Raw genomic sequence first — 23,128 nt, 5'->3', positions numbered from 1 at the left:
TAGAATAGGGGTTGCGAGTGTTGAAGTATGTAACGGGTGAATAAAAAAATTCACGTGGTTTTGCTACTGTTTGTTTAATGGTTGTGTCGTTAATCGGGTAGTCGGGTACACTCTTGCACATTTTTTGCACAAATATTTTAATATCCGGCCAGACCGTTGTTGACACTTTTTTATCCCTGTTTGCTTCAAATTCGGAATTTTGTTGCCAGAAAACTGCTAAAAGTGGACGACAATTGCGGTTAATGACATAAGGGTTAACGAGAGTTGGTAGATTTGAGTGTACAAGTGTAGTAATGTGAATCTAAAATTATTCGTTAGAGTATACTATAGAAAACACTGTTACAGTGGATTTTTCGTAACAATTGCTGCTACTAGATGCGGACAAATATTAAATATTTCGATACAACCTTTTAACTTCGTTTAATTATAAAATTTTTTCAAAAAAACATTTATCCCGGAACGTGTTAAATAACCAACTACTTCAAAGTATAATACTTCGTCACAAAACCCCCAAAATGGAGCTTGAAAAACTATCACAATGAACCCTCTCCGTTAATTCCAACAACCATCTCCTCTTTTCCTTAAAACTCACCCCGAAAACTGTTCAACGATTCTCCGTTGAAGAGCACAGCCCGATTGTTCACGCGACATGCGTATACACGCGGCAAGTTTTCACGTTCCGTCGTCGTCGTCGTCGTCGACGACAACGGCCCAAGCTTCGTCGAGTGTGTACACGACCGGCTCGGTGAAAAAAGCGTCGACGAAAATTCGGAATTTCGCCCTCTCCAAGTCGTCTACGAGGCGACGTGAAGGTACAACGAGCGAGAGAGAGAGACAGAGTGAGTGAGCGAGAAGGGGGTGAAGTTGCAGCAGTGCGTGCACATAATGCTCGCTTTTCCGTGACGACGAGGAGAGAATTCCTGTCGCCCTTCTCGCCGATTCTCCCTTTCTTCGTCCCTTTTTTCCAAGTCCGCGCGCGCAAAATTCTCCCCGTTTTTCAGCCCGTTGTTTCCTTTCCCCTCCCAACCCCTCACCCTCCCCGTCCTTCCTTCCTTCCTCCTCCTTGTCGCTTTTCCTTTTTTTTCCCCGTTGCTCGACTTTTCGCACGCGTTCGCCGTTCCTTCCTTCGCCGGAAACCGCGAGAAGACGGAAGGAAATCTGGTTGGGAAAAAAAAGGTCGAGGCTCGACGCAACAACGTCGCGAACACGCCCCTTGAAAATTATTTGTTCGATCTCTTTTCTTTCCTCTCTCTCTCGCTCTCTCTCTCTCTCTCTCTCGTTCGGGCTTGTATTCGTCGAAAGGTTTTATGTCGGTTCGGTTGTTATCGCGGTTATATCGACGAGGCGGGGGTGTAGGTGGAGGGTGGGTGGACAATGGCGGAGTCCCAATGGCGGAACGGCGTTGAATAAGCGTATAATATTCAATGTGTAATAATGAGGCATTGTGGTGGGGCAAAAAGAAAGCGCGAGTATAGAATGCAATTAGGGAAACAATTCCGTTTATTTTCCGTCGGTGGTGTATTATGATATTATTTAAGGAAGGTTTCACCGTTCAGAAGGCAACAGACGTTACGGGTTGTGCAGCTTGTGTTTGAAATCTCGTCGAATGCTTCGTACACGAGGAAAGGGTGAAAGGAGGGGGTGGCGGCGGTGACGGTGTGGATGGTACGGTGGGTAGAAAGTATTTTCGTGGAATATAATAATTAAAACGAGGCGGTTACAATGGGCCTCGTTCAGGTCGCACGAATGTTGCCGCCCTTCGACGAGCATTGTATCGACGCCGCATTGTGATTCTAGAATTCGTGATTTATTATGGAAATACGTTCGTGCAGGATTGTTAAGGGTGCAGTTTACGATTAACAACGGAGTGGTCGTTGAAAAGTGTCCGCGGGGAAAAATGTGCTCGATCGACATTGATCCTTTGATACGCTGCTTCGTGTATGTGAAACAGAAATATTGTTAATGAGGTGGGATAAGAGAATTTGTTGAGATGACTAGAGCTTTCAAGCGTATTTTATAGCGCGTTACAGAGTGCACGATAAATTTACAGTGTTCTACAGTTTTCTCTTTCGTATTTCTTTATTATAAATAGGTAGGTGTGTCAAGTGAATTTTGGGTCATCCTGTATGTTTATTGGAAATATTGTTTCAAACGAAATTGCATTTATATTCAGCAAATGTTTAGTGCCTATATTTAGAATGGTACTTAAACGGTACTTTTAAAATTGGTATATTTAAGAATGGTACTTTTAACGAAACAACATTTTGTATTATTCTTGTTACTATTAATTGCACGATAGTTAAGTACAGCAGTTCGTTTCCTTTCTCCTGAAAATGTCACTTTCTGGGTACTTGAACCGTTGTAGCCCGTAAGTTTCGTGTGATTGTTGGATTAATCGTGACGAAATCTGTCGAGTGTCGTAGCAATTGTTACGTGGTTCTTTCTTTACATCTGACAGGAGTGATTTGTCCGACAATTTAGGTAGACGAGAGTAAGAGCACTTAATAGTGAAAGTTTCGTATCGAATGTTGGTCGAATTGGTGAGGATGACTGGACGAATTCACTCTTGGCTCGTCGCTTAATATCAAATTCTGAGGAGAGCACGGTTTAACACCTGCTAATGACGTGATCAGAGAAGGTAGCATTTTCTCCTAGTAAAGTAATTCCGTACAGGTATAGCAGAAATTAACAGAAAGACGATTTACATATTTCAAAGTTCATCAACACTTGCAGAAATTAGTGTCCTCCGTGTAATTAACTTGTACACTTCGTACAACAATCTTGCAATCACTCGTATTTTTCAAAATTCAAAAACAACTCCCAAATTTCCTCTCGTTGCTAAAAAAAATATTAATTACCACAAGATACACTCGCAAGCCATCTCCTTTACAAATCCTCCCTTTTGAATAAACAACGTGAAAAATCACCTCCTCCACGGTTCGCTCTGATCCATTTAAACGTAGCCTAAAGACGATTCCAAGCATCTCCACTGTCCCCGCTCGAACCTTCAGGGCGAGTTTTCCCGAGAGCGGAGAGGAAAACGAGGAAACAAGAGGAGCATCCAACGGCGGGGGAAAGAAGCTCGACACCTCGCCACAAGCAGAAAGAGCACCCCGGGTCGACTTATTAAGTCGAAAAGTTGCGCGCCGCACCCCCGACTCCATCTTCTCTCCATCGAGTCACTAGGGGCTGCTGAACTCTCTCTCTCTCTTTCTTTCTCTTCTACTCTCTCCGGTTGGCCGCCTTATCGCTGCTTCGCTTTCAATTTATTACCACTCGGCAAATAATTACCGACAAGAGAGCGGCGACGACTACGACTACGACGACTACGACGACGACGACGACGACTACGACGACGACGACTTGGCTCTTCTCGGTCGTTTTCGAATAACGGTTGCGCGCGGCAGCTCGCCTTATTGAGCCGGAGAATGTATTCAGCCTGGCGGCTGAATCGTCGTTAGAGAAAGGGACAAGGAGAACGGAAGAGAGAACGAAAGTCATTCAGGTGCGAGTTAATAAAAAAGCATTTCGAGCGAGGCGAACGGATGCCAAGTGGCTGACTGCACGGCGACGTTCACCTCTATATAGAGACGTTCCTTCCTTGCTCACCGATGCGACCGCGACCGATATTTTTCTCCCTTGCTCCCTCCCAACCCTTTTTCCCAATGCCGTTGCTCGCTGCTAGGTTGCTTGCTGGAACGTGAATCGACTCGCGGAGAAAAGGACAGCCCGTCTACGACGACGAAGACTCCTTTGCCCGCTTTTCTCAGGGAAATGTTGTAGATGTTGTACGTGTGTACGTGTGTGTGCACCTTGGCACGCAGCGAGAGGGAGGAGAATGGGTTGACAGTTCGATGGAGGAATTGAGGAAACAGGTTCGGGATTGTTGGAGGGTGATTTTTAAAAATTCTGTGGTGGAGGATCTTTTCTTCTTGGGAATCGTTAGATTTCTTTTTTTTTTTTTTTGTTTTTAATCCTCGGAAGGCGAATGACACGGACACGGGAGACTAATGCAGAGTCATTCTGACCCATAGCAAAGAAGTTTCGCAATAACTCCATTTTGTAACATTATCAATTTTTAAAAATTAGAGAAGGAAGCTGAAAGTTACGTTTATGCCCTCTACTTTATTAGTAATTATCTACAAAAGAAATTCCCAAATTTTTCTCTATTTTTAGACTCTCAGGGTGGTGCACCCCCATAAACATCAAGCTACAAAATATCTTAAATAGTTCGATTTAAGCAACTCTCCCCTACTTACACACGTAACGGTGTTGTTATCTCAATTTCTGAAAATTTCGTACCTACCATGGAACCCTTCAATTATAATAATCTTCTTGTTGTTCAAAATTCTCTGACAAAGAACGAACAGGGTATATACATATATATATGTATATGTATGTAGTAGGTATTAGGATGAGAACAATGCTAACCGTGTTTGAGACACAATAGGGACGGTAACCGCGCGACGGAAGCCACGAGATCGTACGAATTTTCCATACTTTCCGGCGTGGTTCCTCGGGAACGGATCCATCGTCCCTTTCGCGTGCGGTCGGTCAGTCGGAAAATTTGCTGAATAGAATTATTCTCTATCGAGCACGCGACAAACTTCATCCCTTGCACGTGATACTCGGCTGAGTGCGTCGAAGTAAAGGAGAGAAGCTCACCGCGTTATGCGAATCGGACTCAGCATCGCAGGCATCCAAGGGAGACGTGGTTTTGGCATGCAGATTCGATCCGGACCTGTCTATCGTCCACCACCCTTGCCTTTCTCCTCAACCCTCGCCGTACTTCTCGTGGCCACCCCTCGAACACAAGGTGTCCTGTTTCTCGCTTGGAAAACATAAATAAATGCATTCTATTTCTCTCCATTGTGGGGGCTTTTAATTTTCGGATGTGTAATGCTGGGGTCGCAAACGACATTTAGTCTTATTCAATGTTATTTAATAATAATAAATGTGTTCTATTTGTCTTTGTTGTGGGAGATGTTAATTTAAATCGTGTTAATTTAACGTTATCGAGTTTAAGACTGGTAAAAAAATTAGTACAGGTGAATCCAAAATTAAGATGAAGTAGTAAACGAGGTTTAGTTTGGCCTGATTAGAAACAGGTAATAAAAGTGAGGAAAATTAAATAAAAATGATACTATTATTCGATTATATCGATTCGATTAAATATTATTCGATTACAAACAAGTAACGAAAGTGACCGAAGTAAGTAGAAATAAAGTAGCGATGGTAAATAAAGTTTAATTTAACTTGTGATAGAAGAATCCTCTTAAATGGTCCTTTTGTAAAATTCACTTTACCCGATTCTACATAGCATAGAATTTTCTACCAAATATTCCATTAAAAAGAAAGAACAAAAATTTCACTAACATTTCACCAAATAAAAAAGAATTAATCCCATCAAGCACAAACTCTCACAGTGAAATTGAATTTCATTTATACTCTCCTTTCATTCACCACATTTCTCAAGAAGTATTCAACAAAAAATCACCTTAAAAATAAACCACAATCCCTCCAATATTTCCAACGCACAAATTATTTTGCAACGACAAAGCGGAAAAACAAAAACCACCCACCGGAACTTACAACAGTAAGAAACGAACGACCAACACCGACAATTAATTCCCACCCCGTAGCCATCGTAGAAAAAAGCAACAAGACACAGGCAACCGTGGAACAAGGGCGAAAAAATGCAGGAATCGGGGGCTGGCGAATCCGAGCGATGTAATTTTTCAATGTAACACAATCCCGGCCCGATTCCGGGGACATTTACGTTCTTATTTCAATAGCTTTGTCCGGGGCGCGCGTTCGCGCATTGTTCCCGCCCCTCTGCGCGCGCGCTCACTCGCTCTTGCCTGAAACCCGAACCCGATTGTATAAAATAACATAAAATGTGTGTCGTGCATCGAACGAACAATTCTCCTTGGACAAAAACGGTCCATTGTTTCGCCGTGTATTATGACGCGTTTGTCGCGAGCATATTCACCACGTCGTCGTCGGTCGGTCGGTCGGTCGGTCGTCGTCGCCGACCGAAACGCACCCTTTCGTCTTACACGTTCGCTCCCTCTACTGGCCGCCCCCCAACAAGATCCATTTACCGCGACAGAATCGAGAAACAATACGTCGCCGCGTTATCACGGAGGCATGGTCTGGTGTTAACGCAAACGAGCCCATTTTCGACGAACAAAATGCCTCGAAGTAGAATGAGAGCGAGAGAGAGAGGTGCACACATTCGACGGCGGAGAATCGCGTTAACAATCACGACGAAGGAAAGAAATGGTCCCTCTTCTCGCTTTTACTACGTAATACCTTTCTTTCCACGTGGCAGGTTGCCGCGCAATTTACCGCACGCTGCCTCTGCCTGTCTTCCTTCCGTCGCTCTTTCATCCCTTCCTTCCTTCCTTCCTTCCTTCCTTCCTCTATTCCTTTTCCCCTTCCTTCCTTCCTTCCTTTGATGTATGGCTTTATAAACGGCGGATTTACATATTTTCTGGATTTAAATAGCGGCCGCCGTCGGTGACGTCGAATTTTTTTTTCTTTGCTCTCTCCCTTTCCTTCCCTCTCTTTCTTTTTATCTCCCTTTCTCTCTTTGTCTCTCCCTCTCCCCGCACTCTTTTCTTTTATCGCTCTCTTTCTCTTTCCTTCTGCTTGCTTATCTGTCAGCTTGTGTGGTACTTTGGGGGCGCAGGAGCACCAGACAGACGTGTAATTACGCATTATCCTGGCTCCGACCATCGCTACTGCCACTTTACCCCTGTTAGAAGGGTAACCTTTCACCTAGTGACGTTTGTCTGACCTTTCTGTAGTTTCAGTGAACTATGTGTTAAGCGGTTGTCCAAGATTTGCTCGTGTCTCGAGAATTTTTCAGAGAATTCTTGCGTTTCTGGTATTTTTAACGTTCCTTGAGTTCAATTTATCTATACTATACTTGACTAGAATTACCAAGACAGACGAAATGACTGATTAATATTTTTCTTTTAAATTACCTAAAATGATAATCTAAAATTCTCCAATAAATTACTCTGTAATATAATAATTACATTACTCTCGTATGACAATTATACGTTAATTATCAGTTTTATCATTTAAAGCAACCATTCTCCTTAAAAAATTAATCAAAAAATACTCTTTCCATATTTCGCCAATTATCTACCGTTTTTAAATCACAATCAACAGATTTGTGTTAAATCTGCATTCTATCTTTATTTTCAATTTCAGTCTGACCATTTCCAAATGTACTTCGATATCTTTTCATTTACCACGGTGTCAAAACTATAATTACTTCAAACAAACATACATAACCACAAAAAAATCGTAAATTAAAAGATTAAAATACTCTGTCTGCCAAAAACATTGCAACACCTGCAAAACGAAATTTCACAAATCTGAAATTTACATACATTGTTTGGCATGTCGAAAGGGAAAAATGATTAAAATTTGGTTAAAGAAAGTAACTGTTTCCTGAGAGCAACCCGAAAACCATATGATTTCCGGTTTTGTCCAACCCCAATTTCTAAGTGTCAAAATTTTTTTGGCGAGCAGTGTAGCTAGTATCTATAATATCGATACCGTAAGCAGTATCTCTAAAAAAAAAAAAGAATATAATTGTTTCACCGACAAAAAGTTCAATATCCGATAATCTTTATTTCATCGTATTTTTCTATCGTCCCTCTTCACCTCCAACCCCCTAAAAACCTCTCGATCAAGCTGTTTACGAGTATTTCCATCCCCATTGCGATTTTTCTCGAGTAGAAACACTCTATTCGCGACGCGCTATCTCGACTAACAGAAAGTTGGACGGCTCGTTCGCATAACGACCGACAGAAGCTCTTCGGGATTCGGGCTCCCTCGGCTTCCGGATCATTTCCGTGAGTTAACAGCGAACGAGTGGTCCAGCTCGCGGGGTCCAAGTTGGCTTTCAGCCCTGCATACCTTTCAGCCGGACAAACGAACTGAAACTGTTTCCACGGCTTACGCGTATCCTCGCTGGGAAGTTTGTTGAAAATTGCGCCCATTGTGGCATCAAGTTCCACGGTACTTTTTTACCCAAGGACTGGAGAGCTCGATGATTCGGTCCGTTGGTGGTTCCTTCCGAAGTAAAATCGGTCAAGAGGTTCCTTCGGGGAATTATTCGACTTTCTTGGCTGCGTATTCCAACATGTTTTCTATTTTCTTAATGCAATACGGAGATATGTTTCTTTCCAAAGAGAAAAATCAGTAATCTTTATTGGTGATTTTTGGAAACTGTCGTTAAATTCTTGTGAAGCTTATTTTAGTGAGGTATTAATGTGTATTTTTGATCTGTAAATTTTTGTCTCTAATAAAATATTGTCTCATCTTTCGATTGATTATTTTAATATAATACTGTTATTCACGTGTGATTCGCAAAAATGTAGATTAGAATGTTCGAATATAATATATAGGTTTTTAATGAATTAGGATTTTAAAATACAAGGTTTAGGTTCTGAATGGATTGAGATTTTCGAATACAAAATTCAACTTCTGATTTTTAATGGATTACGATTTTCGAATACTAGATTTAGGTTCTTAGTTGATTTGTATTTTAAAAAACGAAGGTTTAGGTTTTGAATGGATTACGATTTTAGAATACAAAATTTAAGTTTAGATTTTTAATGGATTAGGATTTTCACGCACTAGATTTGGGTTCTTAATTGGTTTGAATTTAAAAAACAAAAAACAACGTTTAGGTTTTTACTTTAAAGAGTAGAGAATTTTATACACGAAGTGAACAAATTTATGCTTCACTGTAGAAATTGTTTAGTGGCCATGTCACTTTAGCAAGTACTAGTAAATTATTGTTACTAATGTATCACGATTGTTGAGATACAATTAGTAATTGTTATAGAGTGATTGGGATGTAATTGTAAGTTGGATAACGAGTGAAGGGGCGAAGCGTTAATCAGAGGTAATTTTCATGTTAATTTTGGACGCGTTCAATGGACGAAGTTTATCAGTGACACGCACGGAAATTGAAAAGTCGCCTCTCTTTATTTCGTTGTAATTAAAATGCTTGAAAGCCTGCACCGTGCAGGTATTGATATTTCTGTCTCATTATTCGTCCAAGTTATTTCCAATTAATTCTCTTAAAATTGAAAAGAGACTTCCTCCCTAGACTAGAAGGAAATTCAGTTCAAAATTCATTTCACTTACAAACTTAACCTTAATCGTCCTTTATTCCACTTTTGTATCCTTTCAGCTAACTAAACGAATTCATCTGAAATCGATTATCGTTGCGGAAAATAAGTGTGAATAATAAATGACCAATATTGAAAATTAATTTTTCTTGAAAACTGCTTTCTCGCAATATTCATCGTTAATAAATTCATTTTCGACCTTACATTTCTACACTGTTAAATGCGCTCAAACTACAAACGTTTAAATTTCAATTTTCACCTCCAAATTTATCATTAAGTATATTTTTCTTCAAACCACCTGTTAGATTTAACTCTCGCTTAATCATTTTTACAAAATCTTTACTATGAAATACCTAAACGTTTTTGTCAAATTTTGGTCCAAATGAAAATAACAAATCATGAAAGAAACTGAACACAAATTTTTCTCAGTTTGAACTTTCAACTTAAGGATTACCATAGAAATTTCAGAAACTGAGATATCAACACCATAACGTTCTAAGTATCGTTGCACATAATTGCTCTTAATATTAGAACAATCTTAGCACTTCACAAGGAGAGAAAAATTTTTTAAATACAAATTTTTATTATCAGTACTTTAAAATCATTTTTTTTTTCACTAATAAATGCTCCAAATACTCACTGCTATATTTTATTCGCGTGCATTAACTGTACGATAATTAAGTACAACAATTCTCCTTATTTTTCGCTTCTTCTGAAAATCGTACTTCGCGCCGCTTGAAAAGTTACGGTTCAGAACCCTTCAATTCGATTTCCATGCTCTAGAATTTTCAAAGGATAGCGTGTAAGCCCCCTATTTCTTATCGTCTATTCTGTTTTGAATTTTTCTCCGCCACCGTTTATTCGGAAAAAGAACGCAACAGGACGCCCGGCGATTCCGACGTCGCCGTTTCGAAGTAAGTCGACACGCGCGACGATTTATGTTGGCCGTCGTAGATATAGCTCACGGCGGGAATAGGCATAAAAGTCCTGGGCGCAGGACACGGGACGCCCGTACACGGCCGCCTCGAGGATTAGGAGGCGCGTGAATGGGAGAAAATGCGAATTGATACGGTCGTTAAGAAGACCCTCCTTTGAACCGTAGATCCGCATGAACGTACGCGTGCAAAGGAACAGGCTGTTTGGTTGTGGCACCACTTCGATCCTTTATTTATTCCTCTTTTTTCCCTGTATCTGTCTCGCTCTTTTTCGCCTATGGAACGCGACCCCTTGCGCGATTTATCTCACGCCGCCCTTGGCCTGCATCTACTTTACGAATACTTGGAACAGGTGATTTTTCTGATACGGAATCTTGTGATTCTTTCTTCTTTTTTTTGTGTTTGATTGCTGGTTTGGATAATGTTCGGTATGATGGAGGTAACCGTTGATTCAAGAGCTTTGAGTTGACCCTTAACCTTTGACCCTTTTGGTATGATTGAGTTAAGAGATTTCTGATATGGGATCTTGTCATTTTGTCTTAGTTGCTGGTTTGGATAGTGTTTAGTACGATGGAGGTGACCATTGATTAAAGAGCTTTGAGTTGACCCTTAACCTTTGACCCTTTTGGTATGATTGAGTTTAGATACTAACCTTTAACCCTTATCACTCGTCTCTGAGGTGAATCTGAATTTTTATTTCACTGTCACAAGCATGTAAAGAATATCGAGAACCGTCAATTGACAGTAGGAGTCACACAGAAATTTCTAATTTCTGTACAAAATTGTCAATATATTGTTTCTCGTAATTACTGTGGAGGCCATAACAAATCAATATACACTACCGGCCAAAAGTTTGGAATCACCTCCCACTTTTCATCAATACTAAATCTGCTGTTAATTTTTTATAGATTCGAAGTTTATCTCAATTCTACATTTATCAATTTATCTCGTATCAATTGATTCGAACGATAATAAATTCTCAAAGTCGCTGACTTCTTTCTGGAAATTTTTATGTAAATTGCAATGCTCACTGATTCCAAACTTTTTGCCGGTAGTGTATGTATATCGTTAAGTAAAATAGTTATGGATATTAGACGTATTTTTCTACCACGGTAATTTAATAAATAAAACTGCCAAATAGTCTCAAGGAATACTAAATACCTTAATTAGTAAAGACTGATACGAAAAGTACGATACCATTTAAATCACACTGATTCGTCAAACTGAACAATATTCCAGATTAAACAATTTTATTTCAGAATCCCAACAATCTTGTAATAATTATTTAAATTTGCTTCCTATTCGGTAAGTGTCTTAAGATACTCACAAACGGCGGTGTATCTCTAAGATGAACAAAAATCCTAACCACAAAACGACAAATCGAACACAATTAGAAACGAAGAAAAAGAAAAGAGAAAGAAAGAAAGGAAGCTTCATAATCCGTTGGAAAACTAGAGCACCAAGAACCGGCGAACGAAAGAATCGAACCGCCCCAATGTCGAGCGTCTTACCGATCGCCCGTTCGCCCCTGACACGAGACAAAGAGTGCGAAGAACAGAGTCAGCCACCGGGTGTATCTTCCGCGAAACGGGAAAGTAGAAAGGAGGAGAATAAAGAAAGGTTGGGTAGGGATGGAAAGAAAGGCGTAGTGGAGAAGAAGAGAAAAGAAAGAAAGAGCACAGAGAAAGGAGAGAAAAGAGGGTGGCGGAGGATGAGGAGGAGGAGGGTGGGAATAGGAAAGGAAACAAACTCAGAGAGCTATTCAGACCCGGTTTATTCTCGTTCGTCTCGGCGGACTGCATAATGCTCCGTGTTCCGCGTTTTCTTGCGAGGCGCGGCCATTATGAACGTACGAAACAAAGAAAGAGCATATCTATTATGCTGGCCGAGTTGCCGCCGCGACGCCGCCGCTAGGATTAATCCGTTCTGTGTCATTATATAATGCAACGCCCGACGACGACGACGACGACGACGACGACGACGAAGTCAACGACGCCGTTACGCGTCTTTCCCTCTTTCCTCACTGTTTCCCTCTGTTTCGATGCTTTGCACCCTCGCACGTGTGTAGCTCTAGCATCCTGATGCATCGTGCACGCTAACTGCACTCATTGTCGACGCATACTAGCACGATTACGCTTATCCGGACGCGACTAGATGCGCGACCGCGTTCCCTGGAAATGAAGGATGGCAGGGGTTTGCGAGGGTGTATCGACGTTTGACGTCGCGACACCGACGAACCATTAGTCGATGGAGGAGCAACGTTTTGTGAGAGGTTCTTTGCGGCAATTGGTCAGCGGAGATTTTGTTGTCGTTTGTTCGAGAGATGGTAACAGCGGAGAATTGGTTGGTGGAGATTTTGTTTGAACTGGTTTGAAGGAAGGTACAAGGGTTTTGTAATTTGTTTGAAAGAAGGTAAATTGGCGAGAGATGGGTGAGAAGAAGAAGAAGAAACTGATTTTGCATCTGAATTAGTAATTAAGACGAAGAACTTTTTATTGTAACGTTATCCTTTCGAAGTATAGTAACAATTCCCAAGCGACAATTTTCAAACAATTTTAGTAGATAACGAACTGCATCTGTTTTCTTTTTTTGTTTTTTTTTTCTTTCGATTACCTGAAAATAAGGTCCAGTGGAATCTTTTTCTTTACAATTATTCAAATAATTTGTGGGTTGAGTATGTAGTTTATATGACATACATTAAAAAGAAGTTAAAAGAAGTATATTAAAACAAGTATTAGTAGATGTGTTAATATAAAATTGTAATCGAATTAAATTTGATCCTCAAACTTTTACAAAAACAATTGTATTTCAAGTGTGGAGTTTTAGTTACACTTTGCGTTAAATAAAGCGACTTCCTCTTCTTTCTTTATTTGTCGCTCTTGGTGCTGCAAAATGTAGCAAGCAGACTGCGAAATATGAAATATGACTGCAGAATCTCATGAACCTTGGGCGAAAATTAAAATTATACAAAGTGTATCTAATAACTAGGCCGGACTATAACGTTGTTCCTTTTGCAAGTAGAAAAAAATTGTAGAAGAAAATTTTGCATTGTTCAACAAACTCTGTCATCGAGTTGTGCGAGTTTTTGCAGAAGCGCATCGTTACACTTGCGAAGTGCAATTTGTTTTTAAATGGAATCCTACAAATTTTGTTACACTAGTTCATTCCTCAATTCCGAACCCCCATTCTGAACAAAAAAGTGTTAGGATACCAGGTCAGAAAAATTAATACGAATATGAATATTCTGTGAGGGATTTCAAATTTGATTCAAGATCCACTTATGTCGAAATATCACGCCGCGTCGCTGTTATGTTCACTAACAGCGATATTGTACTTTCAGTTGAACAGAATTCTCGTGTTCTTGCGTGCTGTTTATATTGCTGGACATTCAGTCTTACGTACATCCCATTCAGTTATTAGCTGTTACAGTGTTCAGAGGTGCGTCTGTGTACAATTGTATCGCAGTGGGTTTTACAAGTAACGAAAAAGTGGTTCAGTGTTTAACAAATGGACAGTGTACTGAAAAGTGTAGAAAAACCAGTGAGAAAGTGTTTAGAATGCAACAGTGGAACGTTTAACTATTCGTCGTAGACGTTAAAAGAAAGTTACATATTTCGAAAATTTATTGAGTTTCTCATCATTTAACTCTAATACCTTTTTATTCTAAATGACACGATGAATCAATTAACGTAGAAAAATATGTAGGGTTCTATTTAAAAAACAAGTGCAATTGCATTTTACAACTGCACCGATGCACTCTTCCAAAAACTCGCACTATTTAATAATAGAGCTCGTTGAACAATGCAAAATTTTCCTCTATAATATTTTTCTATCTGCAAAAGGAAGAAAGTTATAACCAGGCCCAGTTTCTAGATATACCCCATACATCTAAATGTTCCGAATTCATTCTACTAGATTGTGTCATATGAATTGTCAAACCTTTCAGGTAGGAATAAAAATCGTTTTTTAATGCGTTCAGATTCTCCAACGGTAACTTATCGAGAATTGCATAAGCTTTTGGTTAGCACAAAGATCAACAGAGATCAGTTTGCAAATGATAAAAAAATCCTAATCCTCTGAGTATTCCAATCTACCAGCTTGAAATTTATTACACAAACATATCCGTGAATTTTTGTCCGTACATACATATATTTAAAAACTAGTAGGTATACACTTATAAACATCCTGAATTCCAAACACGAGGCGCACGTGCGTAATTGGGTATCGAAGTCTCTTTGCCGACGTCACGCCGGTAAACGATGTTTTTCCGGAGGATCGGTCGCAAGAACCAGCGAGCCGTCTTCCTTTTGTCGGGGTCTGAAACAACCGGATAGATCATTAATTATATTGACGTGCCGTGACCTTTTTTTCTCGCTGCCGATTTTCTGGAACCGAGAGCCGCGTACCGCAGAATCATGCGGATTCGGCGTTTCCTGTCCTCTTTGGCCCTTTTGACAAATTATTCCAACAGAAGTGACGTAATCGATGACAAGTCCAATTCGAGAATACCATTATGGTATCTATATCTATCTTCATACAGAAATCCTTGCTACAACACTTAATTCCATCAAGAAAAAAAAATCAAAACCCCGACAATTTTATTTCAGCAAAATACCATTGTACCATCTTTACATACAAATTCTTACAACGACGCCTAATTTGAGCAAAGAAATATAATAGGTGCGTTTAAAAAACAATTTCATTTCAGCTTCTCGAACACAACGATCTCAAGTATTTCTAGCAAAAACACTAAGGGTTGCGAAACAAACGACCTTATCAAGGATGCAGAAATATCAAAAATCGACATGGAAAGAACGTTGAACAATTCGATAGGAACACTCGGTATTTCGAGTGTACACCTATAAACCCCACCCCTCGACTTCCTAAAACAAAGCGTCTGCCAAAAACAAGCGAGCCTCGTATAACAGAATAAAAGTAGTACACAAAACCGTCGAAAATTTCTGGGGAGGCAGAAGAAGAACCTGACGCCTGAAAAATCCGAACACCAGTTACGCCTTCTAAAAAGTGCAGCCCCCCTTCCACCGTGCACATGCTCAACTTGCTCGCGCTCGCGAGCGCCGTGTACATCGGCTGGTTGGTTTACAGACAGTGCGGCCGGGGGAGGGAGATGACTGTGTGGAGAAGGAGCAAAGACTGAGAGAGAAAGAGTGATCACGGGGGAAGACACAGTGGAGAGGGTCAGAGAGAGAGAGGGGGGAGGAGAAGAGAGAGAGGGGCTGTTTGCAGGGTGAGTTGATACAACATTAACAACAAGTCGTTAGAGAGATGAGGTACACACGGTGGGGTTGCTGGATCGGTTGTTGGATTGCGAAGAGGGGGGCGGGGACGGTGGCGCTGCAGTCGTGGGCGAGGGAGGGGGAAAGGTACGTTGGTGGAGGCGCTGTGTTGGAGCCCCGCGGAGTGTGGGTTGGAGGCGGAAGCGGAGGGGAGTCGAGAAGGTGGAGTGAAGGTGGTGGTGGAAGAGAGTGTGGCACAATGGTCGTCATGGTAACACCGTACGGCTTCGAACGTGGGCAATAAGTGGAAGAGAGATAGACACATTTCGTAGGTGGAGGAGAAGAAGGTGGATGGAAAGAGAGGGGCTGATCCAAAGAGAGAGAACTCTAGCTCCGACTCAGGGACTCTATTTCCATAATCTGCCGCTTTGTCGATTCTGAATTATGCGACTACGCTCCTCCTCCTCCTCCTACTTCTTCTTCTTCCTCCACCTCGTCCCCTATCCAGCAGGCGACTTCTCTTCTTCCTCTAACCTTCTCCTCTGCCACCCACTCACATCTACCACTCTATGTTCTTTATATATATATGTAAAAATGTGTGTCTGTTGAAACGCGCATATATGTACGTAGGAGGAATACACACACGCTTACGTATAGACGTAGCGTAAGTCTCGTAGCCGCCCCTGAACCGAGTATCCGATTATTTGCTTGAAATCGATTTCACGTGTTCGCCTGCCCGCCTTTGCATTTGTACAAACGCGCCCGTACAACGAACACACACCGTGCGCCGCTTTGTGCGATGTCACGGGGTGGCCCGGTCCTCTCTCGTCGTCTTCCTGCCGGCATTGTCGCCGCTTTGTCGTTCACGTTGTTGTCGTCGTCGTCGTAGTCGGCGGCGGCGAGGACGACATCGTCGTCGTGGTTGCGGTGGACTGATCTCTGATTAGGAATCACGAGGGGCGCTCCACGAAGACCTTCCCTGTGTGTTTGGAGTAACGAGACCTTGGTTGATTTCAGAGACGCTTTCTTCCATTCGATTCCCCTGAGAGACTTGTCGTTACACTCGGCAAGCTTTCCGGGGTGGCTATGGAGAAGGGGTTCACGGGCTTATGTTCGTTTGATAGTCGCGGGCTGATCATTTCGACGTTATAGGTACCCTCGAGACTTTGTTCGAGACGTATCGGTGATCTTTAGATATGGAATTTAGAAGATATTGTAAATGTTGGAATTAATCATTTGTTTTGTGATTATTTTGGGTACGCTGGTAGCAGCTGGTCAAAATTAGCGAGAAATAATGTAATTTATGTTTAGTAATCTTCAGTGTTATACTTACATAAACTTAAAGTAGAATTAAAGTTGAAATTAATCTTTGATTGTCGTACGAAAGGGGCCTAAGTTGTATATTGTTCGTTTTGAGTTATTAGGTATTAGAAAATATTTCTTCCTTATGTGACGACATATTTTATAAAACAGTTGCTTAAAATATCGATGAAACGCGAAATACACCCGTGCTCGGTTAAATTGAAAAATAGGGTCCGCTCGTTTAAATTCTCGCGAGCAGGGTAGCTCTTCGGTTCCAGAAATTGATTCTCGAACAATACAATTCAATTTTCTGCAGAATTTTTACTTAATCCGTTTTCACCTACATAATTTACTCAACGAATGTGATTGGTTACTACATTAAGTCACTTTTGCGCAACCTTCTTTTGCAGCGAACCAAAATTCAAAACCCAATACTACCGATGCTACTGTTTTTATCATATTATCTACACTGAAACCGTATAATTCTTCCGAAAATTATTTCATAGATTGATATGTCGTGCTAAACGCGAAAATTTTCCACTCTAGCTAATTAAAGTGCCACAACAAAATTCTCCAATTTATCTGATTGCGTTGATTGTGACACAAAGAATTTCAGTGTATCTCTAATTACTCGTCACTGTATTGAATCAAAGGGTTAATGCCACGTTCCCGAGTACGTTCTTACAAATGCAGTAGATCTAAGGAGAGACGAAGTTCTCTGGATTTCAGTGTTTAACCTGAACGATACAAGAGCAAAGAGGAGGCGAACAAAGCTGCACCCAATAGCACCCACTGCTCCAGGACTCGCTCGTTCACACGCCACTGTGTGTAAGTACGTTTTTCACGTTGGAGAGTTGGTGGTGGTTTGACAGTTTTTATCGGACTGGCTCGGACCAGCCGGTACAGGAGCAACGCGGGAGTATGCTCTCGAGTTCCGGTTCGACGGGCAACTTTGCCACGCGTATCCTCCTTCCTTCGTCCGCGCTCTCCCTCTGTCTCTGTGGACCCTCTCGCGCGAGCCCTCTCATAAACACTCGATCTCCATTAAACTGACTCTTTTCAAGGGACTGACCGGCTACCGATACTCGACTATCGTAACATCCGGCTCGCCTCTCTGTTTATTTTTTCTTCTCTCTCTTCCTCCCCTTACATTTTTTCTCCCTCGTCCCGTTCCAATCCGCGGATAAATTCGCCTTTTCAGGGAAAGTTCCGTGATCCTTACGGCGAGGGCGAAGAGTTCACGCCTTATTTGCGCTCGATAGTTTTGCTAATATTTTCGACAAATTTTTAAGAGAGCTCCTTGGACGTCAGATTTTCTTTCTTTGTTCTAGAAAAATTGATTTGTAAATTTATATTGACGAGGGATTTGTGTAGATTTGGAAGATTGAACAAATTTCTGTTTCAATTTCTTCGCGAAAATACGAGTACCTATAACTCTTTGCCAATAGGCAAAAAAACAAAGTCTCAGTTTTGGAGTTCACCATGAAAAGAAACGTGCGCATGAAAATAGAGGAATTATTACTTTCAGTAGTCGAAGAAGCAAAGTCTTGCTTTGGAAGTTCACCGCAAAAAGAAGAGTACCTACAAGTAGTAAAATAAACGAATTGCTATTCAGTTGCAAGTGGCTATTAATAAGTTCCTCTCTCTTAACTGCTCGCAAATGAGATTAATTTCTAATATATGACTTCCTCGAAAGATACCAATAACGCATCCAATATCAATATCCAAAATTCTGTCCAAAAGCAAAAATCCAAATAAAAAACAACAATTAGAAAGATTTACATTACAAAAAGTCTCACGTAACGCGAGCCAAATCGATTCCAAAAACGACCGATCCTTCTCGCACAAACACCAAACTAATCCTAAAAATTCACTGCATAAACGATCCTACCGTATTTACTCAGAAAATAATCGGCCAGGGGGCGTCGTAATAAATTCGCCCTTTAACGATCGGCACGCGCGAACACCGCGTTCATCCGGCGTAGACCTATTAGTTCCGTGGACTAATTAATTCGTTCGAGGAGAGAAAAAGGCGCAACGAGGGACAGGGAGGGGGGGCTAAAGAGAGGGTTCGCTGCGAAAGAAAGCGGCATTATCGAGCGGGGACAGGCTCGATGGAAAATAGTTGGTTCAACAGAGTGGAGAGAGAGAGAGAGCGGGTGGGGGACACTTTCGATCATCGGTTAAATTTCCAGCATCGGCCCATTGTTCCGCCACCATTGTTCTAGTATCTCGAGGGCGGTGCTTCCCTTTGTCTCCACCCTTTGTACGTTTCCGTGGCCGGATCTCTCGCCTCTTCGCGCGGGCGCGCGAGACGACATCTCGGCGAAGAGGGAAAGAAGAGGAGAGAGCACGAATAGAGATAAAGAGATAAACGAGACGGCGCGCGTGCACGCTCGGGGATCGAATGAAAAGTTATGCCGCCCTGCCCTCCTCCCCCCTGCTGCCTGTAATTCTTTCGCGCCTTTTGTTCCACCTCCCGCCTCCTCCTCCCCCTTCTCGAGCCGCCCGTCCACAGAAGCCTGACGCTAATACGAGAAACTGTTAATTAAATCGCTGGAATTTTCGCGCGTTTCTTGTTCCGTGCAGACTTCTTCTTCTTTTTTTTGTTTGACAAGGGTAGTTTCTTCCTTTGTAACGCTCTATCGTGCGTATTGTAGGATTCGAGATTGGCGATCTGTTAAATGTGAGAGAAATATGTTCTTCGTGTATATGTACTAGGAAATTTTCTTTTTAGTAATATTTGTTTGCTTCGAGAGAGAATTCTGCCCTGCATCGGTGTTGAGCAACCCTTTCGGGCCAAAATTGAAAACTCTATAATAGAGAAAGAACAAATTTACGAATAAAAATCGTTAATTTATAGACTGTAATTTTTTTATTTTCAGCACACTCGGTTAATAATACATTGACATTTCTTTATTATTGTATTTTCTGAAATTTTGTCATATTATCCATTCTGAAATTAAAATTCGCGCCACGCACAGTGGCGGGGTCGGTTCAAGTGAATCCCAGGTCGCGGCGGCTGCAACAATTTCCTTTGGTTCTGCGTTTACTCGCGGCGGGACGCGGTCGAATACATCGACGATCTTCATCGCGCGTATCTGCACAGCGGTGGTACGTTGCATTATCAATGCAACGCAATATCCACGTATATACACGCCCACCCGGTATCGCGTTCGCAATCTCTTCCACAAACCCTTCTCACGATCGCGCGCGTAACGCCAGAGAAAACGCGTGTGCGTATTCTCTCTCTTTCTCTCTCTCTCTCTCTCACTCGTGCGTGCACACATAGAGTCGATCGAGTCGGGGAATCGACGTGGGAGGACATTACCATATCGCTAGGTCGTGCCATTGTCGAGAATCCGCCGTAGGATTTGCATTGGATTCGCATTCGGTCAGGAAAGTAGATCGCCGCACTTTGTTCTACGAAGACGAATGGCTAGCTCCTCCTGTTCCTCCCTTGGGTTCGCAACACCGGAACCGGGGATAGTAGAGGCTTGCCCGATGCTGGAGTTCCGTCAGCTTGCCCGAAGAAGAATCGCAGGATGTACTGGATGTGTTTATTCGGATCCTTGAATTTCTAGAAGGACTGAATTTTAACGATGGAAGTGTTTATGGTGCTCGATCTTTATCGTGGACCTTGTTTAAAGCTGACTTTGGCGGATTTTGTATTTTGCTTACGTTAAGGGAGTGAGAGGGTTTGACGTGAAGGAGGAATATTTACTAACATGATCAAGGAGTATGCATATAAATTGGTGCAACTTAATCGTCTAATAAAATAAGATATTATATCGTCTATTTTAGGATACATTCTTTACATTTAAAGAAAACTGTTAATTACTTAATTTTCGTAACAATTCTTTTTGTATCAAAATGTTCGGTGACTAATATATTATTAATATTCCTCTAGAAGTATAGATCCGTAGCGAGTCGATTTCTCATTTTGTTTCATTCATACGCCTGTTAAAAGCATTGAAGAAGTCGGACACTTTTCAAATCTCTGCATAAAAATGTAGACAAGAAGAATTAATAAAAATAAACAGATCATTGTGGTGAAAAATTTGGTACTTTCAATGGCTACGTGTGTTACGTTGCGTCAAATGAAGTCGTTTAAATACTACAAGTGGTTCATTGTGATAAGTAAAAATTAAAGATAAAAATACAATTATTATAAATAGAAATACAATAATTATTTGTCATAGTACGACTCGTTATTACTGCAACACAAAAGAAAACAACAACAAAGCAAGTCCTACTTATTTAAATATCAATAGAACAGTATCGACTTATTCCACTTATTTTTATGAACTCATTCAAACCTCCCCGCACAACTCCGATTCACCTCGACTAATCTCCTCCTCAGCAACTCTATTTACCATCGAAACAATCACACCAACCTTTCTCCCTTGGAAACCACCCCTGATACTTTATCAAAACACCACATCTCTCTCTTCCCACCGTTCACTCGAATCTTACCGAAACTACGCGTTAAATCAGCCGCCTAACAACTGCAATTCCTCCGTACCACGAGGTCCTTCTACCATTCTGCGCTCGTAACAGAATCAAACCAATGTCCACGGACATTATACAGTTATTTGGATATTACACAGCGACCGTACCAGTCGTACCACCTATGGACACAAACTCACCCCCTACCAAATTCCCCTGTATCACAAACGGATACATCTGAACCCGTAGCGCTGTCGCGAGATCAGTGCTTGTCAAAGCACTGACAGAGAGAGAGAGAGAGAAATGGAGAGAAAAATGGAAAGAGAGACAAAAAGGGAAATATAGAAAAAGAGACAAAGTGGGAAATATAGAAAGAGAAGTAAAGAGGAAAATATAGAAAAAGAGGCAAAGAGGGAAACATAGAAAGAGAACGAGGAAGATAGAGAGAAATGCAGAATGAGCGAAAGATAGAAGGAAATAGAGGGCAAGAGAGAGAGAGAGAGATAAATATAGAAAGAGAGGCAAAGAGAGAAAGACAAAGAGAAAGAGGAGGACAGAGAGAAATGCAGAATGAGATAAAAAGAGGGAAAGGCAGAAGGAGAGAACGAGAGAGAGGATGGGAGCATGCAGCGGTGGACCTGCATCGAGGAACCGAGAAGCAAGAAGGCAGCGACACGAGTGAAAGCGTCGATGTTTGGGTGAATGTGTGCCGGTCGGATAGAGGCAGGGAGGCACGAGGAAAGGCCGATACAATGCTGGCCTCTCCCGCGAGTCGACTTTCCTTGATACATCGCCATTGAGCCATTGTCCGCCTCCCAATGCCCGAACGAAAGACTCCGAGGACGAAAAATTCAATTCAGCTTTTAAATTATTTCTCCCAACCCGCCGTGCCTGCTACCAACCCCCCCTCCCTCTCTCCCCCACCCCCTCTTCCTCTCCCTTTCCCTCCTTTTTCCTCCATCATTCCCCGTTTCGTCCTCGTCCCGCCTCACCCTGTGTCGCGCCACCCCTAACGCGACCGATCTCTTCTTCTCCCTGCCGCCTCTCTGTCCGCAGGAGCAACGACAGAAGACGAGGGGGAGGGGGCGAGTGGTGGCAAGAAAAAAAAGGAAGAAGAAAAATAACGTTGGTTACGTCGTTGCTCGTCGTCCATTCTGTTTGGCTGCGAGGTCGACCGACGATTTCGCTCTTAGCCCCTGCCCCCGTAATCGTAACGAGATCCATTCGTCTCGCCGCGCGTAATGAGACGTTCCCCGGAGAGAAATGCCACCCCGGATGCTTGACGCGCAGACCCGTCAACCCGGGGTGGTTTTCAAGATTTTCTGGACACCCGAGCCTGTCTGATGATCCGCGTCGAGTGCACGTGGATCCGTGGGGTGAACGACGGTGGTTACCGGCGAGGAGAGACTTGCCTTTGGTGGCTCGATTTACGCTGTCGTTTCTAAAGTCTTAGGACACTCGCTCGGTTTCGCGAACTTTAATTATACGGGGTGAACCATGCTACGTGAACCACCAAATTCGTGATAGCTTTATGTGTGCTTTATGTCTGTTTAAAGTCTATTATTAAATTAAAGTCTAGATCTGTTTAATGTTTCAATTGAGATCAATTCGGTTTAATTACTGTGAACTGTGTGATGGAAAAATTTGGTTGGAGTACTGTAAATTATGTACCAAAAAACATTTAGCTCAAATACCGTAAATTGTGGGATGAAAAAATTTGAATAAAATTAAATTAAATTTGACAAAAGTTTCGAATTCTGAATTAGGTGACTTCGAGTCCTTGGGTGTCTCTTATGATGAGATCGAAACTTTAATTTTTGTAAAGGGTCTTCATTCCGAGGTATAATTTTTTCGGAATATTGAGCTAAATTTTAAGTTTCCTATTCTTAAAAGTGTTTGGGGCTATTAAGATTTCTAGAAATTGGGATTCGTGTCCTTGTACAAAGTATTGAAAATGTTTGAAGAGGCTCTACTTTAGAACAGACTTATCAAAAAGGGTGTTGTATGTATTGCAGAAATTACTCTTCGGAGATTTCTATAGCCT

This window comes from Habropoda laboriosa, unplaced genomic scaffold (assembly GCF_001263275.1).
Source record: "Habropoda laboriosa isolate 0110345459 unplaced genomic scaffold, ASM126327v1 scaffold440, whole genome shotgun sequence".
NCBI lineage: Eukaryota > Metazoa > Arthropoda > Insecta > Hymenoptera > Apidae > Habropoda > Habropoda laboriosa.
This window is presented reverse-complemented; position numbering follows the sequence as displayed.